Below are 13,491 nucleotides of genomic sequence, written 5' to 3'. Positions count from 1 at the left end.
TCTAGCCTCTAAGGCAGGACTTAGGCACTTAAGTTGGAATAATTCGGGCGGTTCCGCCACAGTCGGAATACACCGAGAAGGGCTTGTGCACACCAGGCAAGACTAAGACAGGCGTCGTAGTTAACTTCTCTTTAAGTGCTTCAAAGGCCTCTTGGAACTTCTGGGTCCACTTGAACTCAACTTTGTCTGCTAGCAAAGCTGTCATCGGTCTCGCAATCTTTGAAAATCATTCAATGAATCGCCGATAATATCCGGCCATTCCAATGAAGCTCTTGATTCCTCCAGCATCCGTTGGCGCTTTCCAGTTCAGAATGTCTGCCACTTTCTTTGAATCCACGACCAATCCATCTTTGTTTATAATGTGACCCAAGAACAGGACTTCATCAATCCAGAACTCACACGCCCCACCCCTATTTTCCCCTTGTATGCCCTCGGTTTTGCATGATTGCTCGCCGGAGTGGGATTGGGCCGCCATCGAGCCGCCTCGCCGAGAAACGCCCCCTCCTGCGCCCTTGTGCTGGTGTTGTGCCCCTAGCTGTGTTCGCCACACTCCCCTAAACTTCCCTGAGCCCTTCCTAGCGTCCCAGCGGGCCCCAGCGCGCTCGCGCCCTCGTCTCTGGCGTGCCTCCGCCGTGGACGTGAGCGACGCCACCGCTGGCGGTCAAGGGACCTGGCCCAGGCTACTCGTTAGATCCTAGGTGTCCGTTTGAGATCGGACGGCCCAGATCTAATTAGACCTAATCTAATCCCGACCGTCCACCTCAGATCCGACCGCTCGGATCTCCCCCTCACCCACGCCCCTGCCGCTGGGCCTGGCCTATCAGCCCCATTAACCCTAGGTCGCTGGTCGCCCTAGCCCACTAGTCAGTGTGCGCCTGCGCCCGCGTCCACACGCTCGCCCGCGGTATCTGATCTCGGTCATTCGTTCACGATCGTGTGGATGAGAAAGCCCGATACCCCTTCACGCGGTAAAATTGTTAGAGACCCTCGGTTTTCTGAATATCAACCAGCCGTCCCTAAGTTTCGCGTGCAGGCCCCTGTAATCTTGCAGGACTTTTATTTAATCACATAACTGGACCTAATTTTGTATTTTAAACTTCAAAACTTGTTTATTTCATATCTTTTGCATATGAACTCCAAATTGAGTGATTCAAATTTCAAAATGTTCAAAAGATTATTCTCTATATAAATAAATTATGATCACTCACTGTCTGCACATTCTAATTTTATGCCTAGACTATAGGTTAGCTTATGTGATAGTTTATTTAATTAATAAGATAAGAAAAAGGAAAACCTAGTGGTAATTAGATGCTTAATCTTGTGAGACTAATACTATGTAATGTATGGATTTATCCCTGGTTTAACTTTTGTGTCTCATTAAAATAAGTGGAATTAAATTATGTAATCATGGAAATAGACAACACTTAGAGAATATCAAACTTCTGAATGTGTTAGTTCACCCTATAACCTAAACTACATCTTAAGTTTATGTTGTTCTTTTGAGATGTGTTCACTTGTTTGTTCATGATTGGTGTGTTATTCATTTGTCTTTATCCAAATGTATTGAATGCATGATCGCTTTATTTAGACAACGAGCAGCTCGTGGTTCCTCAGTGCATTGTCGAAGACCTTCCTGAGCAACAACCTTGTGAAGGCAAGTGTTCTCTGACCTATTATGTCATCAGAGGGGTGATAAGAAGAAGAAAATGAAGAAGGTGGTCTACTACGAGACCGACTCTTCGTCACCCTCCACGTCCGGCACCGAGTCGTCCACTACTTCTAAGCGCCATGAGCACAAGAAGTATAGTAAGATACCCCTACGCTATCCCCGTATTTCAAAGCACGCTCCATACTTTCCGTACTCCTAGGCAAACCACCATATTTTGATGGTGAAGATTATTGCATGTGGAGTGATAAAATGAGGCACCACCTAACTTCACTCCATGAAAATATTTGGGATATTGTTGAATTTGGAGCGCAGGCACCACAAGTGGTGGACGAGGACTACGACTCGGACGAGGCCACCCAAATTAAGCACCTCAACTCCCAAGCAACTTCTATACTCCTCGCCTCCTTGTGTCGAGAGGAGTATAATAAGGTGCAAGGGTTGAAGAATGCCAAAGAAATTTGGGACGTCCTCAAAACAGCGCACGAAGGGGACGAGGTGACTAAAATCACCAAGCACGAGACGATCGAGGGAGAGCTCGGTCGATTCGTCCTCAACAAAGGAGAGGAGCCACAAGCTATGTATAACCGGCTCAAGACAATGGTGAACCAAGTGTGCAACCTCGGGAGTACCAAGTGGGATGACCATGAGATGGTCAAGGTTATTCTTAGATCACTTGTTTCTCGTAATCCCACTCAAGTGCAACTAATCCGTGGAGACCCTAGATATAAACAGATGTCTCCCGAGGAAGTGATTGGCAAGTTTGTGAGCTTTGAACTTATGATCAAAGACTCCAAACACATTGTCAACTTGGAGCAAGGTGCCACCTCTACACCCAAGGATTAACCCGTTACATTTAAGGCAACAGAAGAAAAGAAGGAGGAGTCTACACCAAGTAGGCTTCCAATCGACGCCTCCAAGCTCAACAACGAGGAGATGGCGCTCATCATCAAGAGCTTTCGCCAAATCCTCAAGCAAAGGAGGGGGAAGGACTACAAGCCCCGCTCTAAAAGGGTGTGCTACTGGTGTGGTAAGTCTGGTCACTTTATCGCTAAATGTCCATATTCTAGTGAAAGTGACAAGGACGAAGACAAGAAGGGGAAGGAGGAGAAGAGTTACTACAAGAAGAAGGGCGGCGAGGCGCACATGGGGCGGGAATGGGACTCCGATGAGAGCTCCACCGACTCCTCTGACGAGGACGCCGCCAACATCGCCATCAACAAGGGCCTCCTCTTCCCGAACGTTGGCCACAAGTGTCTCATGGCTAAGGACAGCAAAAAGAAGAAGGTACACTCTAGAGCCACACCCAAATATACTTCATCTAGGGATGAGGGTAGCTCTAGTGAAAATGAAGATGATTTAATTTCTCTCTTTGCTAATCTTAACATGGAACAAAAGAGAAAATTAAATGAAATAATTGAGACCATTAACGAGAAGGATTATCTCTTGCAATGCCAAGAGGACTTGCTCGTTAAAGAAAAAAATTGTTAAGTTGAAAAATGCTTATGCTCTAGAAGTAGAGAAATGTAAAAAATTGTCTAAGGAGCTTAGCATTTGCAATAATTCAATTTCCTGTCTTAGAGATGAAAATGCTAGTTTGGTTTCTAAGATTGAAAAATTGAATGTTTGCAATGATTCAATTTCTAGTCTTAGAATTGAGAATGATAATTTAAATGCTAAGATTGAGGAATTAAGTACTTGCAAAGCATCTACATCTACTGTTGAAAATGTTACCATTTGTACTAGATGTAGAGACATTAATGTTGAAGCTATTAATGATCACATTGCTATGATTAAACAACAAAATGATCACATAGCCACATTAAATACCAAAATTGCCGAGCATGAACTTGAAAATGAAAAGTTTAAATTTGCTAGAAGCATGCTCTATAATGGGAGACGTCCTGGCATTAAGGATGGCATTGGGTTCCAACAAGGAAGCCAAAGCAATGTCAAGCTTAATGTCCCTAAGAAATTGTCTAATTTTGTGAAGGGCAGGGCTCCCATGGTTTAGGATAGTGAAGGCTACATTTTATATCCTGCAAACTATCCTAAGCACAAAATTAGGATAATTCACGCTAGCAAACCTCATTCTCTCTCTCATCATGCATTTATGTATAAAAATGAGGCTTCTAGTTCTAGGCATACCACTAATGTTAAAATGACTAAGAAGAAAATTCCTAATGCATCAAATGAACATAATATTACATTTAAAATGTTTGATGCTTCTTATGTGCTTACCAACAAATTAGGCAAAGTAGTTGCCAAATATGTTGGGGGCAAACACAAGAGTTCAAAGACTTGTGTTTAGGTACCCAAGGTGCTTGTTTCTAATGTACAAGGACCCAAGACTGTTTGGGTACCTAAGAATAATGCCTAAATTTGTTTTATAGGTTTATGCATCCGGTGGTTCAAGTTGGATAATCGATAGCGGGTGCACAAACCACATGACAGGGGAGAAAATGATGTTCTCCTCATATGAGAAAAATGAAGATCCCCAAAGAGCTATTACATTCGGGGATGGAAATCAAGGTTTGGTTAAAGGTTTGGATAAAATAGCTATATCTCCTGACCATTCTATTTCTAATGTTTTTCTTATAGATTCTTTAGATTACAATTTGCTTTATGTTTCTCAATTATGCAAAAATGGGCTACAACTGTCTATTTACTGATGTAGGTGTTACTGTCTTTAGAAGAAGTGATGATTCAATAGCATTTAAGGGAGTGCTAGATGGTCAGCTATACTTAGTTGATTTTAATAATAACCAAGCTGGACTAGACACTTGCTTGATTGCTAAGACTAATATGGGTTGGCTCTGGCATCATTGACTTGCCCATGTTGGGTTGAAGAATCTGCACAAACTTCTAAAGGGAGGGCACATTTTAGGACTAACCAATGTTCATTTTGAGAAAGATAGGATTTGTAGCGCATGCCAAGCAGGGAAGCAAGTTGGAGACACCATCCACACAAAACCATCATGACAATGGACAGGCCACTTGAACTACTCCACATGGACCTATTCGGCCCGATCGCTTACATAAGCATCGGCGTGAGTAAGTATTATCTTGTTATTGTAGATGATTATTCTCGCTTCACTTGCGTATTCTTTTTGCAGGAAAAATCTCGAACCCAAGAGCCCCTAAAGAGATTCTTAAGACGAGCTCAAAATGAGTTCGAATTGAGAATTAAAAAGATTTGAAGCGATAATGGGATGGAGTTCACGAGCTCACAAATCGAAGAATTTCTAGAGGAGGAGGGCATCAAGCATGAGTCCTCTTCTCCCTACACACCTCAACAAAATGGTGTAGTGGAGAGGAAGAATAGAACTCTACTAGACATGGCAAGAACCATGCTTGATGAATACAAGACACCGGACCGGTTTTGGGCGGAGGCGACTAACACCGCCTACTACTCCATCAACCGGTTATATCTTCACCGAATCCTCAAGAAAACCTCGTATGAACTCCTCACTGGTAAAAGCCCAATGTTTCTTATTTTAGAGTCTTTGGGAGCAAATGTTTTATTCTTATTAAGAGAGGTAGAAGTTCTAAATTTGATCCTAAAGCAGTAGAAGGCTTTTTACTTGGTTATGACTCAAACATAAGGGCATATAGAGTCTTCAACAAATCCACTGAATTAGTTGAAGTTTCTTGTGACATTATGTTTGATGAGACTAATGGCTCCCAAGTGGAGCAAGTTGATATTTGAAAGGGAAATAGGCTTACATCTTTTTCCTAAATGATTTTGGTGGTTGAATTGCCCAACACAAAGAATTGGACTAACTAGTTTGCTCTAGATTATATATTCTACAGATGCCAAAGGTTCATCTACAAACTATACTAAATCGACTGTCTGGAATACCGTAGATTATTCCGGACAGGAGAAGCTTTTCGGAAAAACAGGCCAAGCGCGGACCGTCCGGGCCTTTGCGGCGGACCGTCCGCGACACCTAAATAACCCTCGGACAGAACCAATGCAAAAACACATGTCTCTACTGCGGACCGTCGGGTAGGTGAGGAACCGAAAAACCCGAAGGTGCCGGGTTCGGTAAAATGAATTATAGCGTCCTCGCGGACCGTCCGGGGTACACGACTGGACCGTCCGCGACTGCCTTTATCTGACATCTGACATCGCATTAAATGCAATATAGCCGTTGATATAGCAGTTAATGCTGACCGTTACATTTTCAGCCGTTGATCTCAAGGGGCGAACCGTCCGAACCAGGGGCGCAGACCGTCCGCGGTCGGCAGAAAGGAGCAACGACTAGGAAGTGGTTGGTGGCTATAAATACAACCCCAACCACCTCCATTCACATCAACCAAGCATTCCAACCTTCAACATTCAATACAAGAAATAAGCAATCCATTCCAAGACACAATCAAAGCCTCCAATCTCTCCAAGTTCCACAATTGAGACAAGTGATCATTAGTGATTAGTGACTTAAGAGAGAAAGTGATCCGTGTGTTATTTGTCGCTCTTGTCGCTTGGCTTTTGCAATCGTGCTTTCTTCCTTCCCATTCTTATTCTCAAGACACTTATAATCAAAGCAAGAGACACTAAGTTTGTAGTGGTCCTTGTGGGGTCTAAGTGACCCATTTGATTAAGGAGAAAGCTCACTCGGTCTAAGTGACCGTTTGAGAGAGGGAAAGGGTTGAAAGAGATCCGGTCTTTGTGACCACCTCAACGCGGAGTAGGTTTGTAAGAACCGAACCTCGGTAAAACAAATCATCGTGTCACTCTTGCTATTTGCTTGTGATTTGTTTTTCACCCTCTCTTTCGGACTCAATTATATTTCTAACACTAACCCCGACTTGTAGTTGTGCTTAAGTTTATAAATTTCAGATTCGCCCTATTCACCCCCCTCTAGGCGACTTTCAATTAGTATCAGAGCCCGGTGCTTCATTAGAGCCTAACCGCTCGAAGTGATGTCGGGAGCATCCGCCAAGAGGGAATTCGGGACCGGCGAAAAGCCCGCTACAAGCCATGGGAAGGCTCCATCCGGGGAGTCCGCCAACAAGGTGAAGGGATCCCCTTCACATGACAAGTCGCGTCGGAGCGGTGACAAGAAGAAGAAGATGAGGAATGTGGTCTACTACGAGACCGACTCTTCGTCGCCATCCACCTCCGGCTCCGACACACCGTCTGTAACTTCTAAGCGCCATGAGCGCAAGAAGTTTAGTAAGATTCCCCTACGCTACCCTCGCATTTCCAAACGTACTCCATTACTTTCCGTCCCATTAGGCAAACCACCCATGTTTGATGGTGAAGATTATAATATGTGGAGTGATAAAATGAGACATCATCTAACCTCACTCCACACTAGCATTTGGGATGTTGTTGAGATTGGAGTACAGGTACCATCACCGGGGGATGAAGACTATGATTCGGACGAGGTCGCCCAAATCCGACACTTCAACTCCCAAGCCACCACTATACTCCTCGCCTCTCTAAGTCGAGAGGAGTATAACAAGTTGCAAGGACTAAAGAGCGCCAAGGAGATTTGGGACGTACTCAAGACCGCACACGAAGGAGATGAGGTGACCAAAATCACCAAGCGCGAAACGATCGAGGGGGAGCTCGGTCGATTCTGACTCAACCAAGGCGAGGACCCTCAAGCCATGTATAACCGCTTGAAGACCTTGGTGAACCAAGTGCGCAACCTCGGGAGCACAAAATGGGATGACCATGAAATGGTTAAGGTTATTCTTAGATCACTTGTTTTCCTTAACCCTACGCAAGTTCAATTAATTCGTGGTAATCCTAGATATACTGTATACACTAATGTCTCCCGAGGAAGTGATAGGAAATTTTGTGAGCTTTGAGTTGATGATCAAAGGCTCAAAGAAAATCATCGAGCTTGATGGTCCCTCCATGCCCGAAGCACAACCGGTCGCATTTAAGGCAACGGAGGAGAAAAAGGAGGAGTCTACATCAAGTAGACAACCCATCGACGCCTCCAAGCTCAACAACGAGGAGATGGAGCTCATCATCAAGAGCTTCCGCCAAATCCTCAAGCAAAGGAAGGGGAAAGATTACAAGCCCCGTTCCAAGAAGGTGTGCTACAAATGTGGTAAGCCTAGTCATTTCATTGCTAAATGTCCGTTATCTAGTGATAGTGACAGGGGCAACGACAAGAAGGGCAAGAGGAGAGAAAAGAAGAGGTACCACAAGAAGAGAGGCGGCGATGCCCATGTGTGCCGCGAGTGGGACTCCGAGGAGAGATCCTCCGACGAGGACGCCGCCAACATCTCCGTCACCAAGGGCCTCCTCTTCCCCAACGTCGGCCACAAATGTCTCATGGCAAAGGACGGCAAAAAGAAGAAGGTGAAATCAAAATCCTCCACTAAATATGCATCCTCTAGTGATGAAGATAATGCTAGTGATGAGGAGGATAATTTGCGTACCCTTTTTGCCAACCTAAACATGCAACAAAAGGAAAAACTAAATGAATTAATTAGTGCTATTCATGAGAAGGATGATCTCTTGGACTCTCAAGAGGACTTCCTAATTAAAGAAAATAAGAAGCATGTTAAGGTCAAGAATGCTTATGCTCTAGAAGTAGAAAAATGTGAAAAATTATCTAGTGAGCTAAGCACATGCCATGATATTATTATCAACCTTAGAAACGAGAATGCTAGTTTAATTGCTAAGGTTGATTCAAATGTTTGTAATGCTTCAATTCCCAATCTTAGAGATAATAATGTTGAATTGCTTGCTAAGATTGAAGAATTAAATGTTTCTCTTGCTAGCCTTAGAAATGATAATGAAAAACTAATTGCTAAGGCTAAGGACTTAGATGTTTGCAATGTTACCATATCTAATCTTAGAAGTGAAAATGACATTTTACATGCTAAGATTGTTAAACTAAAAACTTGCAAACCCTCTACATCTACCGTTGAGCATATTTCCATTTGTACTAGATGTAGAGACATTAATGTTGATGCTATTCATGATCACCTAGCTTTAATTAAGAAACAAAATGATCACATATCCCAACTTAATGATAAAATTAATGAGCATGACTTAGAAAATGAAAAATTTAAATTTGCTAGAAGCATGCTCTATAGTGGGAGACGCCCTGGCATCAAGGATGGCATTGGCTTCCAAAAGGGAGACAATGTCAAACTTAATGACCCTCCTAAAAGATTGTCTAACTTTGTAAAGGGCAAGGCTCCCATGCCTCAGGATAACGAGGGTTACATTTTGTACCCTGCCGGTTATCCCGAGAGCAAAATTAGGAGAATTCATTCTAGGAAGTCTCACTCTGGCCCTAATCATGCTTTTATATAAGGGTGAGACATCTAGCTCTAGGCAATCAACCCGTGCAAAATTACCTAAGAAGACAACTTCTATTGCATCAAATGATTCTAAAATTTCATTTAAAACTTTTGATGCATCTTATGTTTTAACTAACAAATCCGACAAGGTAGTTGCCAAATATGTTGGGGACAAACACAAGGGCTCCAAGACTTGTGTTTGGGTACCCAAAGTTCTTGTATCTAATGTCAAAGGACCCAAAACTATCTGGGTACCTAAAATCAAGAATTAAATTTGTTTTGTAGGTTTATGCATCCGGGGGCTCAAGTTGGATCATCGATAGCGGTTGCACAAACCACATGATAGGGGAGAAGAAGATGTTCTCCTCCTACGAGAAAAACCAAGATCCCCAACGAGCTATCACATTCGGGGATGGGAATCAAGGTTTGGTCAAAGGATTGGGTAAAATTGCTATATCTCCTGACCACTCCATTTCCAATGTTTTTCTTGTAGATTCTTTAGATTACAACTTGCTTTCAGTTTCGCAGTTATGCAAAATGGGCTACAACTGTCTTTTTATAGATGTAGGTGTTACTGTCTTTAGAAGAAGTGATGATTCAATAGCATTTAAGGGAGTGTTAGAGGGTCAGCTATACTTAGTAGATTTTGATAGAGCTAAACTCGACACTTGCTTAATTGCTAAGACTAACATGGGCTGGCTCTGGCATCGCCGACTAGCACATGTTGGGATGAAGAATCTTCACAAGCTTCTAAAGGGAGAACACATTTTGGGACTAACAAATGTTCATTTTGAGAAAGACAGGATTTGTAGCGCATGTTAGGCAGGGAAGCAAGTTGGTGTTCACCATCCACATAAGAACATCATGACGACTGACAGGCCACTCGAGCTCCGACACATGGATCTATTCGGCCCGATTGCTTACATAAGCATCGGCGGGAGTAAGTACTGTCTAGTTATTGTGGATGACTATTCTCGCTTCACTTGGGTGTTCTTTTTGCAGGAAAAATCTCATACCCAAGAGACCTTAAAGGGATTTTTGAGACGAGCTCAAAACGAGTTCGGCTTAAGGATAAAGAAAATAAGAAGCGACAATGGTACGGAGTTCAAGAACTCTCAAATCAAAGGCTTCCTTGAGGAGGAGGGCATCAAGCATGAGTTCTCTTCTCCCTACACGCCACAACAAAATGGTGTAGTGGAGAGGAAGAATAGAACTCTATTGGACATGGCGAGGACCATGCTTGATGAGTACAAGACTTTGGATCGGTTTTGGGTCGAGGCGGTCAACACCGCATGCTACGCCATCAACCGGTTGTATCTACATTGAATCCTCAAGAAGACATCATATGAACTCCTAACCGGTAAAAAGCCCAATGTTTCATATTTTAGAGTCTTTGGTAGCAAATGCTTTATTCTTGTTAAAAGAGGTAGAAAATCCAAATTTGCTCCTAAGGCTGTAGAAGGCTTTTTACTAGGATATGATTCAAACACAAGGGCATATAGAGTCTTTAACAAGTCCTCTGGACTAGTTGAAGTTTCTTGTGACATTGTGTTTGATGAGACTAACAACTCTCAAGTAGAGCAAGTTGATCTTGATGAATTAGGTGATGAAGAGGCTCCGTGCGTCGAGGTAAGGAACATGTCCATCGGGGATGTGTGTCCTAAGGAATCCGAAGAGCCTCCACAAACACAAGATCAACCATCCTCCTCCACGCAAGGATCTCCACCAACTCAAAATGAGGATGAGGCTCAAGATGATGAAGGAGAAGATCAAGAAGATGAGCCACCTCAAGATGACGGCAATAATCAAGGGGGAGATGCAAATGATCAAGACAAGGAGGATGAAGAACCAAGTCCGCCTCACCCAAGAGTCCACCAAGCAATCCAACGAGATCACCCCGTGAACACCATCCTCGGCGATATTCAAAAGGGGGTAACTACTCGATCTCGTGTTGCTCATTTTTGTAAATATTACTCTTTTGTTTCCTCTATTGAGCCACACAGGGTAGAGGAAGCACTACAAGATTCGGATTGGGTGGTGGCAATGCAAGAGGAGCTCAACAACTTCACTAGAAATGAGGTATGGCATTTAGTTCCACGTCCTAATCAAAATGTTGTAGGAACCAAGTGGGTCTTCCGCAACAAGCAAGATGAGCATGGTGTGGTGACAAGGAACAAAGCCCGACTTGTGGCCAAGGGATACTCACAAGTCGAAGGTTTGGATTTCGGTGAAACCTATGCACCTGTAGCTAGGCTTGAATCAATTCGCATATTACTTGCCTATGCTATTTACCATGGCTTTAAGCTTTACCAAATGGACGTGAAAAGTGCCTTCCTCAATGGACCAATCAAGGAGGAGGTCTATGTTGAGCAACCTTCCGGCTTTGAAGATAGTGAGTATCCTAACTATGTATACAAACTCTCTAAGGCGCTTTATGGGCTCAAGCAAGCCCCAAGAGCATGGTATGAATGCCTAAGAGATTTTCTTATAACTAATGGCTTCAAAGTCGGAAAGGCCGATCCTACTCTATTTACTAAAACTCTTGACAATGATTTGTTTGTATGCCAAATTTATGTTGATGATATTATATTTGGGTCTACTAACGAATCTACATGTGAAGAATTTAGTAGGATCATGACACAGAAATTCGAGATGTCAATGATGGGGGAGTTGAAGTACTTCCTAGGATTTCAAGTAAAGCAACTCCAAGAGGGCACCTTCATTAGCCAAACGAAGTACATTCAAGACATTCTAAACAAGTTTGGGATGAAGGATGCCAAACCCATCAAGACACCCATGGGAACTAATGGGCATCTCGACCTCGACACGGGAGGTAAATCCGTCGATCAAAAGGTATACCGGTCGATGATAGGCTCTTTACTCTATTTATGTGCTTCACGACCGAATATTATGCTTTCCATATGCATGTGTGCAAGATTCCAAGCCGACCCTAAGGAAGCTCACCTTACGGCCGTAAAACGAATCTTGAGATATTTAGTTTATACTCCTAAGTTTGGGCTTTGGTACCCTCGGGGATCCACATTTGATTTAATTGGTTATTCGGATGCCGATTGGGCAGGGTGTAAAATTAATAGAAAGAGCACATCGGGGACTTGCCAGTTCTTGGGAAGGTCCCTGGTGTCTTGGGCTTCAAAGAAGCAAAATTCTGTAGCTCTTTCTACCACCGAAGCCGAGTATATTGCCGCAGGCCATTGTTGCGCGCAATTGCTTTGGATGAGGCAAACCCTTAGGGACTATGGTTACAAATTTACCAAAGTTCCTCTTCTATGTGATAATGAGAGTGCAATCCGCATGGCGGATAATCCCGTTGAGCATAGCCGCACTAAACACAGCCATTCGGTATCACTTTCTTAGGGATCACCAACAAAAGGGGGATATCGAGATTGCATATATTAACACTAAAGAACAATTAGCCGATATCTTTACCAAGCCACTAGATGAACAAACTTTTAACAAACTTAGGCATGAGCTAAATATTCTTGATTCTCGGAATTTCTTTTAATGTTTTGCACACATAGCTCATTCATATACCTTTGATCATGTCTCTTTTATATGCTATGACTAATGTGTTTTCAAGTGTATTTCAAACCAAGTCATAGATTGAAAGGGAATTGGAGTCTTCGGCGAAGACAAAGGCTTCCACTCCACTCCATCGAGATTACTCATCCTTCGCCGTCACTCCGAGCCACTCTCCGTCTTTGGTATAATCTTCACTCATATTTTATTTGCCAAAAGGGGAGAAAGTAGTTACTAGGGCTTATATTTCACTCAAGTATCCGTTTTTGGCGATTCATGCCAAAGGGGGAGAAAGTATTAGCCCAAAGCAAAAGGACCTCACCACCACCAATTTTCAAAATTTAAAAGGTCTTAAAAGGATGAATTTTTCAATTGGTATCTTATTTTTGATAGAATTTCAAATTGGAACACCCCCTTCAAAATTAATATCTAAAACCCTCTTGAACACTAAGAGGAGGATTTCATTACGGGGGAGTTTTGTTTAGTCAAAGGAAAAGCATTTGAAACAGGGGAGAAAATTTCAAATCTTGCAAAATGCTTCTCAAAATCTTATTCATATACCTTTGACTATTTGCAAAAGACAAAACAAAACAAGTGGTGCAAGCGTGGTCCAAAATGTTAAATATGAATAAAGCATCCATACCATATGAAATAAATATTGGTTTAATTCTAAGTAACCTTTGCACTTACATTATGCAAACTAGTTCAATACTGCACTTATATATTTGCTTTGGTTTGTGTTGGTATCAATCACCAAAAAGGGGGAGATTGAAAGGGAAATAGGCTTACATCTTTTTCCTAAATGATTTTGGTGGTTGAATTGCCCAACACAAATAATTGGACTAACTAGTTTGCTCTAGATTATATATTCTACAGATGCCAAAGGTTCATCTACAAACTATACTAAATCGACTGTCCGGAATACCGTAGATTATTCCGGACAGGAGAATCTTTTCGGAAAAACAGGCCAAGCGCGGACCGTCCAGGCCTTTGCGGCGGACCGTCCGCGA

This window comes from Zea mays, chromosome 6, assembly GCF_902167145.1.
Source record: "Zea mays cultivar B73 chromosome 6, Zm-B73-REFERENCE-NAM-5.0, whole genome shotgun sequence".
NCBI classification, from domain to species: domain Eukaryota; kingdom Viridiplantae; phylum Streptophyta; class Magnoliopsida; order Poales; family Poaceae; genus Zea; species Zea mays.
Note: the sequence above shows the minus strand (reverse complement) of the source record.